Source organism: Bos indicus, chromosome 14, assembly GCF_029378745.1.
Source record: "Bos indicus isolate NIAB-ARS_2022 breed Sahiwal x Tharparkar chromosome 14, NIAB-ARS_B.indTharparkar_mat_pri_1.0, whole genome shotgun sequence".
Classification (NCBI taxonomy): Eukaryota; Metazoa; Chordata; class Mammalia; order Artiodactyla; family Bovidae; genus Bos; species Bos indicus.
Window position 1 is genome coordinate 54,922,036 of NC_091773.1, and position 23,112 is coordinate 54,945,147.

Consider the following 23,112-nt stretch of genomic DNA (forward strand, 5'->3'; position numbering starts at 1 on the left):
GCTAGTTGTAGTGTAGTGACACATTCTTATTTTATTTTCTCCCATCATGGGCCATGAAATTCAAGCTGTGATTAAAGATGAGCTCTCAGGTGTAAAGGATAATGTTTTCATCTTTTTCTACAAGTCGTATTTCCTTTTGAAAGCAATGTGGCTTTATGCGATAGCCCTTATGAAAGAGCTTAATGATTATCACTTTTACACCTAATTATCAGGAGTACGGTTGCCATCTCTTGGAGACTATGTTCTAGAATAAGACTATTGAAAACAATATGTACCTATAGGTATATCACAGGGAAATCCTACATAATGAACTTTGGAGGAAGTCTCTAACAGATATTTGTAAAGCAAAACATCCCAAATCAAGATCACAGGAATGTAAAGTGATTCCACTACGTCTGTGAGCCACTGTTTTCTGCCCTACAACCCTTATTTTAAGAACATGAATAAATTGAAAAATATCCAGGAAAGTATTTGAGATGATTAGTGATACAGATATCATCATTTTAAGGAGGGGAAAAAGCCTGAATGGCCCAAGGACATTTATTCTAAAAAAGAACACTTAGGGGAAACCATACAGATGTCTTCAAATATTCAGAAGACTGTGATAAGAAGAAATACACCTTTTTCCCTGTGGCACAAAGGGAAGTCAGCATATCTTTACATAGATGTTAAAAGGACAGGTTTCAGTTCAAGAAAAAAAATAAAAGGAGAACTTTTTTTTTTTTTTTTAAACTTTACATAATTGTATTAGTTTTGCCAAATATCAAAATGAATCCACCACAGGTATACATGTGTTCCCCATCCTGAACCCTCCTCCCTCCTCCCTCCCCATACCATCCCTCTGGGTCGTCCCAGTGCACTAGCCCCAAGCATCCAGTATCATGCATTGAACCTGGACTGGCATCTCGTTTCATACATGATATTTTACATGTTTCAATGCCATTCTCCCAAATCTTCCCACCCTCTCCCTCTCCCACAGAGTCCATAAGACTGTTCCATACATCAGTGTCTCTTTTGCTGTCTCTTACACAGGGTTATTGTTATCATCTTTCTAAATTCCATATATATGCGTTAGTATACTGTATTGGTGTTTTTCCTTCTGGCTTACTTCACTCTGTATAATAGGCTCCAGTTTCATCCACCTCATTAGAACTGATTCAAATGAATTCTTTTTAATGGCTGAGTAATACTCCATTGTGTATATGTACCACAGCTTTCTTATCCATTCATCTGCTGATGGACATCTAGGTTGCTTCCATGTCCTGGCTATTATAAACAGTGCTGCGATGAACATTGGGGTACACGTGTCTCTTTCCCTTCTGGTTTCCTCAGTGTGTATGCCCAGCAGTGGGATTGCTGGATCATAAGGCAGTTCTATTTCCAGTTTTTTAAGGAATCTCCACACTGTTCTAAAAGGAGAACTTTTCATTAAAGCTATCCAAAAATAAATGAGCTGATTGATGAGGTGGTTATCTTCTAGCCATGAATGGATGAGTGAGTAAAAGTCTCTCAGTCGTGTCTGACTCTTCGTAACCCCATCGACTGTACCCCGCCAGGCTCCTCTGTCCATGGAATTCTCCAGGCAAGAATACTGGACTGGGTTGCCATTTCCTTCCTCAGGGGATCTTCCTGACCCAGGGATTGAATCCCAGTCTCCTGCATTGCAGGCAGATTCCTTACTGTCTGAACCACCAGGGAAGCCCCATGGAAGGGGTTTAATAGGGGTTTGATAGTCCATCAAAACAGATGGACTATCAGGCACTCTGTAGATGAGTTTTGCTTTTGTGTGGTAGACTGTCTTAAATGACTGCTAACGTTCCTTTTAAATCAAAGATTCTCAAGTCTTCTCCCTTGATGATTCATTAATCTATTTTCAGAAGCTGCTTACAAAAATGCTATGGATTTATATAAAAACTAAAGTCACATTATCTGAACATTCATTTTAGCCAGAGAAGTTAGAAAAGAAGTGCTTTTCCTTCATTTGATTATTTTGATTACCCTCAGTGGCTTAATCATCATGACCAAATGTGGACAGGGGTTAATCTGGAACACAATCTATGGCTTTAAATAAGAGCTGCCAGTTTAAAAATAGCCCAGATGAACAAAGGAAATTGCAATTTCAATTCAAAAGGAGAACTGACACCAGCAAGTACTGGTGTATTGATGGAAGAGTGTGTACAATCATCGCAGAAAGGCAAACACTTCAGTGAAGAGAACTGCAAGGACAGACCTCTTTTGCAGATGAAATCTGAACTTCCCTGCCAGTGACAAGGTTAAAGCAGTACACCACCCACTCAGAAAATGAGTCAGACACAAAGAGGCAGATTCTCCCAGAACTTAAAGCACTCTGAAAGCTGCCTTAACTCTTTCACAACACAGGGAAACAACAACAACAAAAGGAAAATATCCAAAAATACTTTTGTCGGTATGAAAATTTAATACAATTAATGCTACAACTCATGTTGGGACAATGGAAAGCATTCCAAATGTCCAACATTAGGGGGTAATTAATAAATGACAGTTTATCCAAGAAATGTAATATTATAGTATTCTGAAATTGTTACATTCATTATGTGTCATACCCATAAACCTTAAAATAGCAATGACTGGTGCTAGGTAGACAGTAAAACTTTATAAAACTATAGGTTTGTCATATTTTTAAAATATACACAAAAATATTAGAAGGTCAGACAAGACAGCAAGCTACCACGAGATGTTGGCTCTGCACCTGTGCTTGACCCTAGAGAAGCTGCAGAAAGAAGCGGGAGATGGGTGGATCCAGGAACATGAAACTGTGCAGATGATATCATCTTACACACCAAATAACTGTTAAAATTAATAAAAGCATTCAGTAAGGTCTAGGATACACTCAGTAAAGTCTGGGACTTCCCTGGTTGTTCAGTGGTTAAGAGCCCACCTGCCAATGCAGGGGACACAGGTTCAATCCCTGGTCAAGGAAGATCCCACATGCCATGGAGCAACTAAGCCCACATGCCACAACTACTGAGTCCATGCCCTAGAGCCTGGAAACTGCAACTACCGAGCCCACGTGCTGCAGCTACGGAGGCCCGAGCACCTGGAGCCCGTGCGTCACGACAAGAGAAGCCATCGCAATGAGAAGCCCACCCAAGGCAACAAAGAGCAGCCCCTGCGAACCGCAACTAGAGAAAACTCACACAACAACAAAGAACAACACGACCAAAAAAAAAAAAAAAATTCAGCTGTGTTTATATACACCAATAACAAACAAAATCCCCAAAAAATAAGAATAAAGAAAACAGTCCCATTTACAATAACAACAAAAAAATATTTATAAATAAATTTAACCAAGGACATGAAAAATTGAAAACTATAAAACACTGATGGAAGAAATCAAAGAAAACACAAATAAATGGAAAGATAACCCATGTTCATTGATTGGAAGATTTAATATTGTCAAAATGTCTGTTCTACCCAAAATGATCTATAGATTCAATTGAAACCCCTATCAATATTCTAATGGAATTTTTATAGAAAAAGAAAATCCTAAAATTCATATGGAACCAAAAAAGACTCATAATACGAGAGAGCAGAAAGGTGGTTACCAGAGGTTGGAGGGCAGAGGGGAAGAGAGGAGATACTGATGAAAAGATACAAGCTTTCATTTGTAAGGTAAAGAAGTTTGGAGATGGAATATACAACATGGTGACTGTAATAACAATGTATTGTGTACTTGAAATTTGCTAAGAGAGTAAATCTCAAGTGTTCTCAACACAGAAAATAGCAACTATGGAAGATGATGGATATGTTAATTAATGTGATTGTGGTATCATTTTACAATGTATGCCTATATCAAAACATCATGCTATATACCCTAAATAAATACAGTTTTTATTAGCCAAAAGTAAATAAAGAAATAAATAAATTTTAGCATATAACCATCAGAAACCTCTAAGGAGACAAGTTGGTTGGGTCCCAGTCAGACGGAGGTAATGAGGAAAGAGACATGGGCAGCCTAGAACAGAAGAGCCTCCAAAACCATGATTGTGGGAACAGACTGAGGAGAACTTCCTTGTTCAATCTTTGATCCTACCTCACACAGTCCTGGATCATAGGCAGCATAATAGCAGGAGGACCAGCCAGGACCAGCCAGGGCTAAATAGAGGCTTCAGGGTAATATCCAGGCAGGCATGGACCCTGGAACTAGTGAGGAAGGGCAGAAAACAAGAGGCGCAGTTATGTGGTGGTTGTTTAGTCGCCAAGTTGTATCTGACTCTTTTGTGGCCCCATGGACTGTCGTCCTCCAGCCTCCTCTGTCCGTGGGTTTCTCCAGACAAGAAGATTGGACTGGATTGCCATTTCCTTCTCCAGGGGAATCTTCTTGACTCAGGAATCGAACCCACGTCTTCTTCATTGCAGGTAGATTCTTTACCACTGGGTCACCAGGGAAGCCCAGAGACAGGTGGATTAACCCCTAATTATTTGTGTACTTTCTTCTCCTTCCATTGTGCTAAGTCCATAGTTCTCAAAACAGGGTTCTTGATTAGCAGTATCAGCATCAACTGGTAACTTCTTTGAAATGTAAATACTCTTCTCCATCTCAAACTTAACATATCAGAAAGTCTAGGGAGTGGGGGGCGCAGCATTCTATGTTTTAACAAGCATGCCTGATGATTTTGATGCACACTAAAGTTATAGAATCACTGGTCTAGGTGATTTCATCCAAGACAAGCAATCATTGGGAAAGAACTGTGCCCTGAAGGGGAGAGAGAGTGGGTCACTGGGAGGTCAGGCCCTATCAAGTGTGGGGTGTCAGGTGTGGGGGAGGAAGGAATGTAAAAAGGGTGTGGTTTAGTCCAAGTGGTAATATCAGATTTACCACTGGTAACATCTGATTTCCTTGGAACCTACTCCCTAAATTCAGCTAGAGGAATACAAGTTCTGTAGTAGAAAGACAACAAACTCAACACTCTGTAGTAGAAGAAGCCAAATTAACGGATTGGCTAAAATCAAGATTTTAAGTTAAAAGAATTTAAAGAAAATATGTATCCTCAAAGAAACAACAGAATGTTAAACAGGAACCAGGAACAGAATCATCAGTTCAGTTCAGTCGCTCAGTCGTGTCCAACTCTTTGCAACCCCATGAAGTGCAGCACGTCAGGCCTCCCTGTCCATCACCAACTCCCGGAGTCTACTCAAACTCACGTCCATCCAGTTGGTGATGCCATCCAGCCATCTCATCCTCTGTCGTCCCCTTCTCCTCCTGCCCCCAATCCCTCCCAGCATCAGAGTCTTTTCCAGTGAGTCAACTCTTCGCACCAGGTGGCCAAAGTACTGGAGTTTCAGCTTTAGCATCAGTCCTTGCCGGAGCCAGCTGGCAAAGTCAATCAGGTCCCAAGAACGTGCACGGCGGGGCTGAGAAAGAATACTACAGCAAAAGAATACTACAACAAAGATGGGGTCGAGAGGTTCAGACACGTCTCCACAAAGGGAAGTGGTCTGACCTACGACTTTATTCAGCATCTTATATTTATACAGGAGAGCGTGAGAAAGACAAGACAGTTAATTTTTTCTTGGTTGACCTATACATCTTACAAAAAGTCACAAGAAATCTTGAGAGCGTGGGAATGGCACCCTGTTATTATTTCTTACACCAGATAACATTTCCCTGTGCGTGAGAAGTTTGTCCAGAACTCCAGGTGTCTGCAGTAAATAAGCGCCTAACCTCTGGGGTGGCGGGACAGAGAGCTATGTTTGCAAGCAAACCCTCAAGGACTGAGGCAGCTCCCAGAGCTGTGTCCTTCAGACAAAGGACCCCATTCTAATGGGCAGCTCCCCGCAACTCCTTCCAATGAACACCCAGGACTGATCTCCTTTAGAATGGACTGGTTGGATCTCCTTGCAGTCCAAGGGACTCTCAAGAGTCTTCTCCAACACCACAGTTCAAAAGCATCAATTCTTTGGCGCTCAGCTTTTCTTCACAGTCCAACTCTCCCATCCATACATGACTACTGGAAAAACCGTAGCCTTGACTAGATGGACCTTTGTTGGCAAAGTGATGTCTCTGCTTTTTAATATGCTATCTAGGTTGGTGAAAACTTTCCTTCCAAGGAGTAAGCGTCTTTTAATTTCATGGCTGCAGTCACCATCTGCAGTGATTTTGGAGCCCCCAAAAATGAAGTCTGACACTCTTTCCACTGTTTCCCCATCTATTTCCCATGAAGTGATGGGACCAGGTGCCATGATCTTCGTTTTCTGAATGTTGAGCTTTAAGCCAACTTTTTCACTCTCCTCTTTCACTTTCATCAAGAGGCTTTTTAGTTCCTCTTCACTTTCTGCCATAAGGGTGGTATCATCTATATATCTGAGGTTATTGATATTTCTCCCAGCAATCTTGATTCCAGCTTGTGCTTCTTCCAGCCCAGTGTTTCTCATGATGTACTCTGCATAGAAGTTAAATAAGCAGGGTGACAATATACAGCCTTGATGGACTCCTTTTCCTATTTGGAACCAGTCTGTTGTTCCATGTCCAGTTCTAACTGTTGCTTCCTGACCTGCGTATAGGTTTCTGAAGAGTCAGGTCAGGTGGTCTGGTATTCCCATCTCTTTCAGAATTTTCCACAGTTTATTGTGATCCACACAGTCAAATGCTTTGGCATAGTCAATAAAGCAGAAATAGATGTTTTTCTGGAACTCTCTTGCTTTTTCGATGATCCAGCAGATGTTGGCAATTTGATCTCTGGTTCCTCTGCCTTTTCTAAAACCAGCTTAAACATCTGGAAGTTCACAGTTCACGTATTGCTGAAGCCTGGCTTGGAGAATTTAAGCATTACTGTACTAGCATGTGAGATAAGGAGCTAGAATCTGGAGATTCTGCATACGAAAAATATAATCATTGAAATAAAAAACTCAAAGGGGGAGTTGAAAAACAGAAAGAATAATGCTATGAAGACAGCCCCTTAAAAATAGAGTTGGGGGAATGGATGAGATCTGAACGATACTATTTATATAAAATAAAAGCACAGATAAACAAAACAACACAATAGATATTCCCAAAAATGTGTGTTTGTATACAACTCAAAGAACATAGATTAAAGAATAGAATGACTAAGGGGATTGAAATTGGAGTAGGGATGAAATGAAGAAGAAAAAGAAAAGAAAATGAGAAAGGCCTTGAACAGATCATTGATGTACTTCATTACGACAAGAAGTATAATAAACTCAGGTCTCTGCCTCTGAGGACCAAAAATAAGATCCTTTTTAAAAGAATCCTATTTTTAAAAACTGTAAAGGAATACAGAAAATAATAGTAGTTGTTCTAGTACAGGATAAATTTATGGACATTTTGTCCATAATTTTAAAACACTGTAATTTTTCAATTTATAATAATATCTTAGCCAAATGAATGATTTCCTTCAGGAAGTTATTTATATGCTCAGATAATCTGACTTTAATCAATTTATAATTTCCAGTATTGAACTGAATTTTTTGCAGTTATGAATCACAAGGCAAACAGTACCTTCAACGATGCAATGCCATTTTGAGACATTAATCCTTAAGATAAAGATACAGACTTTTCAGTCAGTAAATGTCATCAAAAAAAAGAGAAACATTGTCATCATTTAAATTATATAAGCTTCTGAAACTTGTGTCAGTTGCTTTGTTTTATTCATCAAAAACTCCTTTTCTAATGTTCAACCAGGTTAATGATGAACAACCTTTATATTGTTAGATCAAGTTGCCTGACATTTCTCTCTAGATATATGTGAAAATTAGAAACAGTCCCAATCTGCATTCTTGACAGCACATTATTTTTGAATATTGTATTTAAATTTTGTATTATTGAGCCAATAAATTTTTAATTGAGATGAAATCCCCATAACACAAAATTAATCATTTTAAAGAGTAATGTAGTAGCACTTAGCATTTAGTATATTCACAATGGTGTGAGACAATCACCTCTACCTAGTTGCAAAATATTTTCATCGTAACACAGCACTGTAAATCAACTATACTCCAATATAAGATAAAGATTTTTTTTTAATTTCATCAACCCTGAAGGAGATCCTGTACCCGTTTACACAGTCACTTTCTAGTCCCCACCTCCCCTGCCTCTGGCAATAGCTTTTTGTCTTTCTGTCTCTCTGTGTTTACCTATTCTAGATATTTCCTATAAATTGGATCATATGGTATGTTTGTGTTGCTTTTTAGGTCACTTCTGAAGGAAATCACTTTAACTGCTTGAGTTTTTAAAATCTCTGATTGGGACAGCCCTCATGGTTTAAGCCATATTGGTTTTCAAATAAATATTGTTGTTTATATAAACTCCAAACTTAATTGAATGTTGAGAAGAAGTTAAACAATAGAACAAATACAAATGATAACATATCTGCCCAAGTCTATCTTTTTTAGGGGGTGGTGGCCACTTGGTGAGGCATGCAGAACCTCTCCAAGCAGGGGTCAAACCCATGTCCTCTGCAGTGGAAGCTCAGAGTCTTTACCACCGGACCACATCTTGACATCTGCCTAAATTTAACCTCATCCCCTTTTACTGTCCTTCCAATCTCTAAAAACCACTACATTAGATTTCTCACAATGCCCTAAATCTCATGAACGTGTGTGCTGTGTGCTAAGTCGTTTCAGTCATGTCTTACTCTGCGAGCCCATGGACTATAGGCTGCCAGGATCCTCTGTCCATGGGATTCTCCAGGCAAGAATACTGGAGTGACTTGCCATGCCCTGCTCCAGGGGATCGTCCCAACCCAGGGATGGAACCTGCATCTCTTATGTCTCCTGCATTGGCAGGCAGGTTCTTTACCACTAGCACCGCATGAACACACCATGTCTATTCATGCCTCCCCATTATGCATACTAATCCCTGGAATGCATTTCCCCCCATGACTACCTAACCCTTACTCATAACTAAGATAAAACATTACCTGCTCTCCCAAAGTCTGTATCTTAAACGTTCTCTGACTCCTTTACCACCACATCACCACTCTGCCTTGTTCATGCCTCTCACATTGTATATACCACGTTGCACTGTAAATAAAATGTTTATATGTAATTCCTCTACTTGATACTGAATCCTTTTATATCCCTAGTGCCTAGCACAATAACTTTAACTTTCTAAAAATCAACAAAGTATTAAATGGATCACAAATATACCATGGACCATAGTTAGATAACTTTTGATTAATAACAGTGGCCTCATAATTTGGTGCCTGAATAAGTGGCCTGAGCATCCCCTGAGAGCTTTTTCCAAATACAAATTCTTGGATCATACTCAAGACCTACTGAGTCAGAAACTCTGGGAGGAGGCAGCTAGCACTCTGGGATTTAAAATACCCTCCAGGGGCTTCCCTCTTGGTCCAGTGGTTGAGACTCCACCCTTCTACTGCAGGGGGCATGGGTTCGATCCCTGGTTGGGGAACTAAAACCCCGTATGCTGCATGGCCAAAAATAAATAAACAAATCAATAATATTCTAAAAAAATAAAGTAAGTTCTTTTTAGAAAAAGAAAGAAAGAAAAGCCCTCTAGGTGATTGCGATGTACACTCAAGTTAGAATCATTGACCTAGAAAATTGAGAACAACAGAACAGCTACCTTAGGCCTCTGGGAAAACATACCCCCTGGCTTTCCTGTGACCTCTGAGGCTGCTCTTCGCAAGTATCCTTCACTGACTCCTCCTCCTTTTGCCCACACCCCCATGCTGGAATGCCTCTGGGTTCACGCTTCAGGTCTCTTCTCTGTCTGCACTCATTCTAGGCCCATGATGACACCCAAATCTATGTCCCTCACCCCACCTCTCTAAATCCCAGACCCATATAAATCTGCCTTCTCAGTTTCTCCACTTGGATATCTGCTTGGCATCTATGAGCTCATAATCTTCTTCAGAAACCTATGATTCTCCATTATACCTTTTCTATCTCAGTAGACTTGTTTGCCAAGTTTCTCAGACCAAAAACCTTAGAGTCATCCTTGACTCCTTTTCTTCTTGTGACGCTTTACTAAACCCAGCTGCCCATCAGCATATTTATCCCTGAAGCCTCCAAACTACATGCTCGACACTTTCCCACCCTCACCGCTGTGCCACCCACAGTCCCAGCTGCCATGGTCTCTTGTCTGGATTCCTTACTAGATGAGTCTCTCTGCTAATATTCCTATTCCACCACCACAAATACACACCCATTCAGTTCTCCACACAACAGCCGAAATATTAACCAGATTATTCCATTTCCCATCACACGTTTATTTTTAACATCCAAATCCTTTCCATGACCTATAAAACACTACATTAACTTGCTCCTAAGCCCATGACAACCATCTTCCCAGTCATTCTTATATCCTTTATTTTCTTCAAACACTCAAAGATTCACTTTAGGGGCTGTGCTTATACTATTCTCTGTTTATAATGGGCTTCTCATGACTCTCAGGAAGGCCCTTCAGTGCTCTTCATTCCTATCTCTTTAAACTCTTTCTAAAATAGTAGCCGCCCTTACGATATACCTCACTACTTTGTTAAGAACTGTTTGTATTATTTATCTATTGCTGCTTAACAAGTTACCCCAAAATTCAGTGGCTTAAAACAGCACACATTATCTCACAGTTTCTGTGGGTCAGGAGTCCAAGTATGACTGAGATGGGTCCTCTACTTCAGGATGTCTCAGAAGGCTGAAATCAGCTTCAACTGAAGAACAATCCACTTCCAAACTCACTCAGTGCTTGTTAGCAGAATTCAGTTCCTTGAAGGCTGCTGAACTGAGGGTTCCTTGCTACATGAGCCTCTGTAATATGCCTCTTATTCCATCAAAAACCCACAAAGGAGAAAGTCTGCCAGCAAGATGGAAACCACAGTATTCTATAACCTAACCATGGAAATGGGGCTTCCCTGGTGGCTCAGTGGTAAGAAACCCACCTGCAAATGCAGGAGAGATGGGTTTGATCCCTAGGTTGGGATGATCCCCTGGAGAAGGAAATGGCAACCCACTCCAGTATTCTTGCCTTGGAAATCCCACGAGCAGAGGAGGCTGGTGGGCAACAGCCCATGGGGTCCCCAAAGAGTTGGACATAACTTAGCAACTAAACAATCCCACCACCTTTTCCATAAGATGTTGGTTAGAAGCAAGTCACTAGGCACAGTCCATGGGCAAGGGGAGGAGTTTGCACAAGGGCAAGAATGCCAAGAAGTAAGATCATTAGTTCAGTTCAGTTCAGTTCAGTTCAGTCGCTCAGTCATGTCCGACTCTTTGCGACCCCATGAACTGCAGCACTCCAAGCCTCCCTGTCCATCACCAACTCCTGGAGTCCACCCAAACTCATGTCCATTGAGTCAGTGATGCCATCCAACTATCTCATCCTCTGTTGTCCCCTTCTCCTCCTGCCCTCAATCTTTCCCAGCATCAGGGTCTTTTCAAATGAGTCAGCTCTCCGCATCAGGTGGCCAAAGTATTGGAGTTTCAGCTTCAACATCAGTCCTTCCAATGAACACCCAGGACTGATCTCCTTCAGGATGGACTGGTTGGATCTCCTTGCAGTCCAAGGGACTCTCAAGAGTCTTCTCCAACACCACAGTTCAAAAGCATCAATTCCTCGGTGCTCAGCTTTCTTTATAGTCCAACTCTCACATCCATACATGACCACTGGAAAAACCATAGCCTTGACTAGATGGACCTTTGTTGACAAAGTAATGTCTCTGCTTTTGAATATGCTATCTAGGTTGGTGAAAACTTTCCTTCCAAGGAGTAAGCGTCTTTTCATTTCATGGCTGCAGTCACCATCTGCAGTGATTTTGGAGCCCACAAAAATAAAGTCAGCCACTGTTTTCAGTTTCCCCATCTATTTGCCATGAAGTGATGAGAGATCATTAGGCGACATTGTAAAGGCTTTCTATCTGTGTCCTAAGCATATTCCGTATGCGTGAGTACATTCTTGAAAGTTATATTTTTCCCAATTTAGGGCAGATACTGGCAGGTGACCAAACTCATGACTTGTAATGATTTGGTCTGAATTTGGGCTCAGGCGTGGCAGACTCCACCATGATCTTAATGACCATACCATCCTGCCAGGTCCAGTGTGTTGCAATTATAACTCCTTTGAGTCTCCTTTTTCTCATCTGTTAAGAGAACTGAACTAGATGTCCTCTTAAGACTCATATGCCTTGATGTGTGATGCTGAAGACAGAAATGGTTAATAAATTCAAAATTACTCTGCCCTGATCCTAACACTGAATACATAAGGAATATTCTTCTCCTTTTGTTGAGAGAAGATGCAGAGGCTATGATTAGATAGATATATCTCATGATTTTTTAAATTATATACCAAATCAACAGAATTTCAAGCAAATGAATTCTATGGCTTTATGCCCTATGTGAACCAAACAGGGAGACTGAGTTTTGCTCTTCTCTTTTATTGTTCCCAATTTTCGTTTTTAATCTTATTTCCTGGGGGAATTCCCATATGCTTTTCAATTTACAAAAACTGCACACTCTTATTTCTCAAGCCTTCCTTTACTCCCACTTTGAGCTCTTCTTTCCAGCAATGTGTATAAGTCAAATAAGAAAAGAATACATTATTAAATTAAAAGAGATCACTACTGCATATGTCACTCAATATGACATACAACACAATATTTCTTCTATTAAATTTCTTAGAACATTTAGCTCAGAAACATTATGCATGTATGATAAAGCCAAAATGGCCATTTGCAAATAAAATAAAACCCAACTTTAATAGACTGAACTCAGCCTGCCTGGAAGTGATATTAAATTCTGATTTTCCAAACTAACTTAGGACTTATTTTAATCAACTATTGTATATCTTATTTCCATAATGAATACTAAAGGGAAAGATACATTTATGAGCACACTCAGTTCAGTTCAGTTCAGTCACTCAGTTGTGTCCGACTCTTTGCGACCCCATGAATCGCAGCACGCCAGGCCTCCCTGTCCATCACCAACTCCCGGAGTTCACTCAGACTCACATCCATCGAGTCAGTGATACCATCCAGCCATCTCATCCTCTGTCGTCCCCTTCTCCTCCTGCCCCCAATCCCTCCCAGCATCAGAGTCTTTTCCAATGAGTCAACTCTTCACATCAGGTGGCCAAAGTACTGGAGTTTCAGCTTTAGCATCATTCCTTCCAGAATGGACTGGTTGGATGCCCTTGCAGTCCAAGGGACTCTCAAGAGTCTTCTCCAACACCATAGTTCGAAAGCATCAATTCTTCAGCACTCAGCCTTCTTCACAGTCCAACTCTCACATCCATACATGACCACAGGAAAAACCATAGCCTTGACTAGACGGACTTTTGTTGGCAATGTCTCTGCTTTTGAATATGCTATCTAGGTTGGTCATAACTTTCCTTCCAAGGAGTAAGCGTCTTTTAATTTCATGGCTTCAGTCATCATCTGCAGTCATTTTGGAGCCCAAAAAAATAAAGTCTGACACTGTTTCCCCATCTATTTCCCATGAAGTGATGGGACCAGATGCCATGATCTTCGTTTTCTGAATGTTGAGCTTTAAGCCAACTTTTTCACTCTCCACTTTCACTTTCATCAAGAGGCTTTTGAGTTCCTCTTCACTTTCTGCCATAAGGGTGGTGTCATCTGCATATCTGAGGTTATTGATATTTCTCCCAGCAATCTTAATTCCAGCTTGTGTTTCTTATTTCAGTACAAATAAAACTATTTCAGTTATTCACTCCTCCCACTAGTAACTCAGTTTAAATCAGTATTAAATACATCAAGTATTAAATGTGCAATCAAGTGATGCTTCTTATGCTTGAATGGTTACCCAACCAAGCAATCCAGCAAAAAGGAAAACATATGTCAACTAAAGTTTTGTGTACAGCCCAAGTAGAGTGAACAGTTAATAATTACAGTGCCTTCCATATAGTAAATGTTCAATGAACACTGACTATTTGAAGAATATGAGAAAGGTTAACCATTCAGAAATTTTGGATCTAAAGAATCGATACTATTACACGTTTGTTTCCAAAAATGTTTCTGTAGTGCCTATTAAATATCAGTTTATCACTGTGGGAGTTCCCACAGTGCTGGGAAACAATTTTTTTAAAATCAGCAAGACAGCAACACTGTACTCAAGTAAATAAACTATATAGAGTGCTATGCAAAATACAACGTAAGTTTAGAACAGTGGCAGCTCAGGCTGAATTCAGAGACCACCTGAACCAGACCTTAGAAGTTAATTAGAATTAGAACAAGCATGAAAGAAATAGAAGGACTTTCTGGTGGTCCAGTGGCTAAGACTCCATGCTCCCAATGCAGGGGGACTGAGTTTGATCTTTGATCAGGGAACTAGATTCCGCATGCCACAACAAAGATCGAAGATCCTGTGTGCCGCAATTAAGACCTGACAGAGCCAAATAAATAAATATTTTAAAAATAAAAGTATCAATTAAAAAAAGAAGAAATAGAGATTCTAAGAAGGTGAAATCTCAGCAGTAAAGCAAGGCAAGCAAGATTTATCAAAAACAGGAGATAAGGAATAAGTAATAGAAACACCAGACTTTAAATCTTTAAAAAACTGTAACACTCTATTTAAAGATTTGCTTATTTGTATGGGCAATATTGCTTGTACCATTTAAGGAAAAAAAGAAATAAAGCAAGTTTGTGAAAGTGTTAGTTACTCAGTCATTTATGACTCTTTGTGGCCCCATAGACTGTAGCCCACCAGGCTTCTCTGTCCATGGAATTCTCCAGACAAGAACACGGGAGTGGGTTTCCATTCCCTTCTTCAGGGGATCTTCCTGACCCAGGGATCAAACTCAGATCTTCCACATTGCAGGCAGATTCTTTACCTTCTGAGTCACCAAGGAAGCCCAAAGAAGGTTTAAATAATATGTAATCTGATGAAAAATATCGTATAGTGGTTTAAACTTTATATTAATTTGCTAGGGCTGCCTGAACAAAGTACCACAGACTGGAGAACTTAAACAACACTTATATTCTCACAATTCTGGAAGCTAGAAGTCCAAGATCTATATTTTAGCAGGGTTGATTTCTTCTGAGGTCTCTCTGGCTTATAGATGACTGTCTTCTCCCTGTGGTCTTCCTACGGTGTGTGTCTAGGTCCTAATCTCTTCTTATGAGGACAACAGCCCTATTGGATAAAAGTGAAAGGGAAAGTGTTAGTCAATCAGTTGAGTCCACAGTATGCGACCCCAGGGGTTGTAACCCGCCAGTGTCCTCTGTCCTTGGAATTCTCCAGGCAAGAATACTGGAGTTGGTTACCATTCCCTTATCCAGGGGATTTTCCTGACACACAATCTGTAGACAGAAAACAGCAGCAAGTCAAGAAAAATGTATTCTTGATTTCTCCCTGTTCTGCCTTAACGTGGGGTGGGCAATGTGCCTGAACATTTTCAGAGGGGAAAAGAAATGTAAAGAAGGTACTTTACTTTAAGTACTTAGAAACAATCTAAATGTAAATCATAAAGCATTAAAGCTGGGAAACCTTAAAGGTTATGGGGCCACATTCCTTCTCATTCTACTGAGGAAAATAAAGACCTAAAGGCTAAGTGTCTCCTCTTGAATGATTCATTTAATAATCACTATCCCAGTTAACTGGGACTTCCCAGGTGGCACACTTGGTAAAGAATCCACCTGCCAATGCCGGAGATGCAAGCAAAGCGTGTTTGATCCCTGAGATGAGAAGATCCCCTGAAGTAGGAAATGGCAACCACTCCAGTATTCTTGCCTGGAGAATTCCATGGACAGAGGAGACTGACAGGGCAACAGTCCTTGGAGTCCAAAGTGTCGGACACGACTGAGCATACATGCGTGCATTCCAGTTAATTATATTTTAAACATGAAGTTTTTAAAGAACTTTGAATTTTGTGTGGGCTTAGTACATGTGGGCTTCCCTTGTGTGGGCTTCCCTTGTGGCTCAGCTGGTAAAGAATCCGCCTGCAATGCGGGAGACCTGGGTTTGATCCCTGGGTTGGGAAGATCCCCTGGAGAAGGAAAAGGCTACCCATTCCAGTATTCTGGCCTGGAGAATTCCATGAACTGTATAGTCCACGGGGTGGCAAAGAGTTGGACACGACTGAGCAACTTCCACTTTCTTTCACACTTTCTTAGTATATGTAACTTTAAAGTATTGGATTGGCCTAAAAGTTCGTTTGGGTTTTTCCATAATGGAAATACTATAATATCATTTTTCCATAATGAATGTTCTGGCCAACCCAATATAAGGCTGTAGATGAATTCTGAGTATATTTACCTAGACCTGTTCTGTCCATATCAGCAGCTATTAGCCAATAGGTCTACTTAGATTTAAATTATTAACATTAAGTAAAATTAAAAATTCAGCGCCCCTATCACACTTCAAGAACAAGTATGGTTAGTAGCTACTATATTGCACAGTGTAGATACAGAATAGTTTTGCCATTACACAAAGTTCTATTGGACAGTGCCAGTCCAGAATATTCTAGAAATCAAGTAGCAACTTCTTCTAGAAAGTCTAAGGAAGCTCAGCTTTATAATTCTCTCAAATTGTAAAATATAACAGGTGGCTCATTTCAATTACAAACACCTCATGTATTTTCTGGCAGAAAGAACCTCCTTTCAAATTTTACTTTCACGTTTTTCAGCTTCCCATTGACCTTCATCAAAGTGAAATTAAACTTGATTTTTGAAAGAAAAAAAAAGTCACATTACTAAATTTAATCAACATATAACATTTTTTAACAACCCAAAATGGCCCCACATAAATTCTAGATTGTTCCAAAAGCTTTCCTTTCCTAAAGAAACTCTGTAGATTTTCCTCCATTTCTGAAATACTGTGGTCAAGTCTGTGAGTGGCAGAAGATTACTATCTTATCTAAATTTGAATTATCCATGAGAAATTCCTTTATTTGCATGCACATTTTAAACTAAGAAATTAAAGTCACGAAGGCTGCTTCTAAATGTATGAAGAATTACAGAACAACATGAAACCCACAAAAATGAATCACTTTATTTTTTAACAAGAATATCATTTGATGAAGTTTACGTTTTCACAGAGGAAAAGAATGTTATGAGAGGTAAGAGGCGTATTGGAACAATGAGCACGTGAGATTTGCCTGAAGAGCAGGTTTGGGAGCCCAGTGGTTGTTGTTCAGTTGCTCAGTCTATCCAACTCTTTGTGACCCCATAGACTGCAGCACACTAGGTTTCCCTGTCCTTCACCATCTCCCAGAGTTTACTCAAACTCATGTCCATTGAATTGGTGATGCCGTCCAATCATCTCATTCTCTGTTGCCCCTTCTCCTCCCACCTTCAGTCTTTCCCAGCAATCAGGGTCTTTCCTAATGAGTCAGCTGTTCGCATCAGGTGGCCAAAGTATTGGAGCTTCAGCTTTAGCATCAGTCCTTCTAATGTGTATTCAGGGTTGATTTCCTGAGTGTTCCTCAAAGGGGAGTATCCACGTCCTCAGCAACAGCTGAAGATACAGATCCCAGAACCAGACCTATAAGACCAGAGTCTGTGGAAGAAGCATGGGAATTTGAATTTTTAAGTGCTCCCAAGGTAATTCTCTGCTTTTCAGCTGAGTGCCGAAGAACTGATGCTTTTGAATTGTGGTGTTGGAGAAGACTCTTGAGAGTCCCTTGGACTGCAAGGAGATCCAACCAGTCCATTCTAAAGGAGATCAAAAAATAATAATAATAATAAAGGAGATCAGTCCTGGGTGTTCTTTGGAAGGAATGATGCTAAAGCTGAAACGCCAATACTTTGGCCACCTCATGCAAAGAATTGACTCATTGGAAAAGACTCTGATGCTGGGAGGGATTGGGGGCAGAAGGAGAAGGGGACGACAGAGGATGAGATGGTTGAATGGCATCACTGATTCGATGGACGTGAGTCTGAGTGAACTCCAGGAGTTGGTGATGGACAGGGAGGCCTGGTGTGCTGCTGTTCATGGGGTTGCAAAGAGTCAGACACGACTGAGAGACTGAACTGAACTGAACTGATGGTAATTCTTCCGTCTAACAAAATTTGAGAGGAATGTGAATGTTGAAATCTAACTGAAGTCTCTTATATTTGGCTTAATATCTACAGAAGTAATTAGCTGTCCTGGCCATGTGAGTTTTGTACCCAGGCATGAAGAGTCCCTTATAGAGCAGATATTATTAAATGTATTGTTTTTCTTTTTGGAAACAGGAATAGTAACTTTAGCTGTAAGTATAATTAGAAAGTTGGAATATCCTACACACTGCTGATCGCTATATAACTGCACGCCCAATTACATGATCCTTTTGGAGCATCTAAATGTCACTCTGTTGTACTTCTGCAACAGTTTTTAAAAAAGACCCTAAAGGAATATCAATCAAGGATACACCCCGTAGGCTACCATGAGGGCTAACTGAGCACCTACTATGTGCCTGGAACTCATCCACACCCTTTTCACACATTTCATTGCATTCCTAAAACCCAGCCAGTGCAACACTGAGCCCCATGTTGCACCAGTGAGGAAGGCAGCAAGAAGTCCCCAGAGAATCTCATTTACATCCTGATATACGGTCACTGTCTGAGTCATCATCTACTCTCAGGGAAAAAGGGGTGGATATTGCACTTAAAACTCCCTTCCACTTGCTAAATCATTTTTACTTAGCAAGTGCCCTCAGTGTTTCTGGCAGAGTCCAACAACTGTTGAGTAACAAGTACTTTTCTTCCCTTTTTTTTAGAAGCCTGAGCCCTCTTCATCGGTTGATTGCTGTTCAAATAAAGTGAAATGATGACAGGAGTGGGCTAAGTGAGCTCATTCTATTCTCTTTTTTAAATACTAACGAGAGGATCTATCATCCATCTGAAAGACATTCAATCCCTGAAAACAAGATCTTAAGGCTTCATCAAAGCTTGAAGAAGCCTAAGGAAATTTTGGAAAGTAGCCAATTAGGTGTGTCTGTTCAGTTTGATGGTTTCCCCTTCTCTCTGCTTCACTTCTTTTATCCTCAGCTGTCTGACTTTCTTTACCGTTGGCTAAACAGCAGCCAAGGAGCCTGAGGCTATAAGTAGGATCTGAGAGATACCCATTAAAACAACTGGAGACCAACTCCTTGACATAGATTGCACATCACAGACTTTACCCTGATCCTGGTCAGTCAGATTACTAAGCACTATTAAGCACAATGCAGGAGATGCAAGAGATGTGATTTCGATCCCTGGCTGGGGAAGATTCCCTGGAGTAGGAAATGGCAACCCACTTCAGTATTCTTGCTGGGAAATTCCAAGGACAGAGGACTCTGGTGGGCTACAGTCCAGGGGGTCGCAAGGAACTGGAGACAACTGAATGACTGAGCACACATATACATTGAGCACAAACCCAAAGGGAAAAGTGAGGATTATCAGAGAAAACTTATGTCACTACCAGAAGGAAAAAAAAATCCTCTGAATACATGCAAGTATTGGATTATCTTTTTCTCTCCCTTCTTAGACCATAAGCTCCTTAGAGGTAAAAATATGTCATGCATCTCTTCAACCTTGGTAGACACAGGGATAGCTCATGGTAAACGTTCAAAAGCAACACAAGGAATAAATGGGAACACATTAATGCACTCAAGTGTTTTCCTTCCACTACTTTAAAGAATCCCTTTTAAATTTTTGTTTGTTTGTTTGATTGTGGCTCCAGAGTCAGAAATGTCAACTTTTATTTCAGTTTATCCTTCCATATCTCGCAATTAGACTATTTCAATTTTTCTCCAGTTAAGTGCTCAGAGTCTTTTATCCTCAGTACTACATACAACACTGAATTGATCTTCTCTAAAATATTGCTTTAATCATGCTAAGTCTCTGCAGAGAAACCTTGTTTGACTCCACATTCTGTGGCAAATAAAGTCTGAAACTCCATATCCAACATTCAAGACACCTTATTCATCAGCCAAATTTCTCGTTTCACCTCTGTTCCCTCATTGAGCCAATGTTCTTCCAGACAGAGGCAGTGATTTTGCATCAGTCTCCAACATTCCCTCCCCTGTCCATTTCATTTTATTTGTTCACCAACAAAAATTTACCCAAGGCCTCTTGCTAGCAAAGAATTGTCCCAGATGTCCTGTAAACTTATACTTGCTTTGTTTCCCTCAGTAAAATAATATGGCATTTCTCTAGTGTTAATTTAAAGGGGATCTACTGTGAGTCTCATTATAGACAGAAGGTTCCCTTTGTATCCATTTCCTTATTTCCTTATGTGCATGTCTCTCCTTTTTTCAACATAATAATTTTTTGCCTATGATTTGCTATAAAAAAAAATCATTGTGAGATAGATGTTGTTTAGAGTGCTAGGAAATTGAAAGTGCTTCCATACTGAAAACTGACTGTGAATCAATAAAAATAGAAATCTATAAAAACATAAAATGGAAACAAAAGGAGATAGAGATGACATTTTCCAAAAATTTTGCATCAGGACATACTATATCAGGTTTCATGATGTGTAACTTTTGGAACCTTTTACACCATATTTAAAATTACAATCATGTCAGAAATAAAAGTCTTTAGAACTCACTGAACAAGAGAGTTTTCAATGTTGAATCACTCAGAATTCAAAAACATAAATATGTATCAGCAAAGGGTATTGGATATATCAAACACCAAAGAAAAGTTTAATATCTTTACTTATAACAATTATTGTCTACTTATCTTTAGGTGAAACAAAATGAGTATTTATCTCAGAAATAGTGGAAAGCGCCATATAGCAGTTATAATCGTATGAGTAATAACAATAATTATTGTAAAGAAGTATTAGTGATTCCAATTATTTTCCTGCCAACTTTTCCCTCATTCAGTGGTTTTCAGGGGTCTTTGTTGGACTTAGAAAAACTCTGAATATTAGAATATATTTCACCACTGACCAAGACACTTTCAAAAATTCAAAATATGCTTTATTTGTGAGTTTCAAAAGGATCTAACGGATGTTTATCCATCCAATTCATTTAGTACATATTTATTTGATACCTATTATAGTCCAAGTATTAAGCTAAAACTCTTTGCAACGCCATGGGTTGTAGCCCACCAGGCTCCTCTGTCCATGGGATCCTCCAGGCAAGATCACTGGAGTGGGTTGCCATTTTCTTCTCCAGGGGATCTTCCAGACTCAGGGATCGAACCTGGGTCTCCTGAATTGCAGGCAGATTCCTTACAGTCTGAGTCACCAGGGAAAGCCCTATATTTTCAAACAGCTTACTAACTCATGTAAAAATGAGAAACTGATGAGATAGTATCTGTGGTCATATTTGAACAATGAGCTCTTGGCCACTGAGAACATTTGTACATCAGAGAACTGTAGTTAAAACCATCAACTTTACACTCAGTCATATGGGATTCAAACAGATTCTTAGTCTTACTCTCTGTGTGACCTAAGCAGGTCATTTAACCTCTCTGGTCTACTAAGTTTCTTCACCTGAAGAATAAGAATTTAAGAACACGGACTTTGTAGGATTGTTTTGATGATAAAACATTTTCTGACACAAGGTAACTGCTCTGTAAATAATTTTGTTGGGTTTTTGTTGTTGCTGTTGTTGTTGCTACTGTTAGTAGAAATTTCAAAAGTAATGGTGGGGACTTCCCTGGTGGTCCAGTGGTGAAGAATCTGCCTTGCAGCGCAGGGAAAGTGAGTTCGATCCCTGGCCAAGGACTGAGATCTCACATGCCTCAGAGTAACTAAGCCCAAGCACCACAGCTACAAGCCCACTTGCCACAACCAGAGAGTCCATGCACTACAGCAACAGATCCCGCATGACACAATAGGAGATCCTGCATACTGCAGCTAAGACCTGATGCAGCCAAAAAAAGGAGCAGAGTTCTGAAGCGCATCCTACCAAGAGGAGAAGGACATGTATGTCAGTTAAATGGAACAGCAAGCAAGTGAAAAGAGGTTTTAAAGAGTTTATATTTAAAAAAAAAAAAAAAGGTAATTCTCTATTCTCCTATTGGTTCCCTATTGGGACAATGGCCTGAGAAGAGATGGAAGATAAGGCAAGGTTGTGAAAATTAAAATTGTAATACTCTCCATCCAATATAGACTGGGATTTTCAGTTGTTAGACTAGAAAGAGAGTGGTGTCTCGAAACAATGCTGAATTCAAGTACAAGCAACAAAAACTTTACTGTGGGGGGAAATCACGTATCAACTCTATTTCTTCAGGTTTGATTCACATGCACTCGGCATCTCAACAATTTAGAAGAGTCTCTCTCTCACACACACACACACAACACACCTATTCTCCACACCAAAGGGGACCAGTAAACTAAGGAGTTCTTTTGCAAAATGAGGGGATATTTTTTCCTTTTACAATAATTAAAATCTATTCCAGGCTCATTATTTTCTTCTTCAGAATTGTCATTACTATTGACCAGAGGTTAAAAATTTTAAACAAAATCACTTTTATCTGGTTGATGGAGCTCTGTAGACAGAAGTGTTAGTTCATATTCATTTGAACAATTAACAATTCAAATAAAAAATGCACTGTGCCAGTATATTTCATCTACTCTATGTCAATAGAGTAAAATGTAGAGATCAAAATGATTATGTTGAAATTCTTAGGTGATTCCATCCATTTTCTTTTTTCCATCTTTATTGAGATATAATTGACAAATAACACTGTGTGAGTTTAGAGTATACAGGGTGTTGACTTGATACATTCATATATTGTGAACTGATTACCACCATAGCATTAGCTAACACCTCCATCATATCACATAATTGCCAGTTCTTTCTTACGGTGAGAATGTTTAAGATCTACTCCCTTAGCTACTTGCAAGTATATAATATAGTATTATTAACTATAATTATCATGTCCTACATTAGATCCTCAGAACTTATTCATCTTACAACTGGAAATTTGTACACTTTGACCAATCTCTCTCCATTTCCCCCACCCTTCAGCCCCTGTGAACTACTATTCAAGATACTTATTTCTGTGAGTTTGGCTTTTTAGATTCCACATAATTGTGAGACCATACAGTATTTGTCTTTCTCTGTCTGACTTTTTTCACTCAGCACAGTGCTCTCAAGGTCAATCTGCTGCTGCTGCTGCTAAGTGACTTCAGTCGTGTCCGACTCTGTTCGACCCCATAGTTGGCAGCCCACCAGGCTCTGCTGACCCTGGGATTCTCCAGGTGAAAACACTGGAGTGGGTT